The following is a 1,512-nucleotide window of genomic DNA, read 5'->3' on the forward strand; positions in this document are numbered from 1 at the left end:
ATTAAAGGTTGTGTAATAAATAATCTCTCTTGACATTTTTGTAAAATTAAAGTTGATTGGTAAAAAAATTGATAAAAAAATTTGTCGTATAAAAGAAGAATGCATTAATAAAATATTTATTAATAAAAATAAGATTCTATTGAAATTAATATTATGTATATTATTCATTTAGATTAATGAATATAGATAAGGAATTCGTTTTTCTTTTTAATCATAATAAAACATACAAATATTATTATAATATTCTTATAATTGAAAAAATTGCAAAATGATTATCAAATTTTCATACCTAACAGTTAGAGATCGTATTGAAAAAAATAAAAACGCAATGAAATTTCTTTTAATTGCCAACTTCAATCGATGGGTAATTTAAAATTAGAAAATATCACTTCTCAATAGAGATTTCGCTGATAATTAATTTGAAAACTGATATCTACTTCCTTCGATAAGATAAAGTCGCAATTTGCTTCTCTGACAAACGCTCACTAAACGTTATACCAGTTTATTAAATATTTTAGTTTATTAAATATTTTATCCTTCACTGAATAAAAATTTCTACAATTTTCAAAAATGTTTGTTGATGTTTTGTCTACGCGCAAAAGAAAAATTTTATAATATTTCACGAGAAGAATATTATTCGAATTATTCTGTAATAATTTAATGATTTTATATTGCAAACGTGTTGATCTTCATTTCTCTAACGTTTTTTTCTAACATATTATAAAAAGAACAAGTGTCAATATTGTTCAAAGAATTAAGACATTATTATGTGTCAGCAATTGTGCCAGTGTATTTAATGCAGAAAGAAGTCATTGTGCAGAATTTGCGTTTGCAATATTTATGCATGATACGTAGACAGCAAGTACTCCCAACTACGAAAGGCCATCGATGACATATTTACAGTGCATTGAGCACACAACATTTAAATTTTAGATGACCAGACAGCATACCGTTGTACTCGCACGCGCTGTGTCGTACGCTTCGGGTCGGATAGCTGTAATTCGCTGGCTGTATCCCCTCCCCCCCGCCTCTTTCTCACACACAACTATGTATACGTACACACATATATACGTACATGCGCGAACCATAACCCCTCGAATCGTCGTTTTTAAAGTTCGATCGAATTCGGAATGGGGTTAGATATTTGCCCACTCGGATATCTCGCACAGCTTCGCTGTTCGGCCGGATATATCCCCCATGGATTATTGGAAGTCTCCAACGAATGATTGGTTACATAAAATTTGATTCACCTCATCGCCTTTTTTCATCTCTCGTTCAATACCTCAATACATAGCGAAAAGGAGTACATATTGCGAAACTTTTGGAAACATCGTATTGTATAGTTCGATAATCATACCTATATATTGGCACTTGATGTATATTACATATTCTATAACGATTCTTCTCAGAACCGAAATATAAAATATTATTAATACTCTCTCTCCCTCTCCTCCCCTCTCCCCTCATCTCTCTCTCTCTCTCTCTCTCTCTCTCTCTCTCTCTCTCTCTCTC

The sequence above is a fragment of the Atta colombica genome, unplaced genomic scaffold (assembly GCF_001594045.1).
Source record: "Atta colombica isolate Treedump-2 unplaced genomic scaffold, Acol1.0 scaffold7, whole genome shotgun sequence".
NCBI classification, from domain to species: domain Eukaryota; kingdom Metazoa; phylum Arthropoda; class Insecta; order Hymenoptera; family Formicidae; genus Atta; species Atta colombica.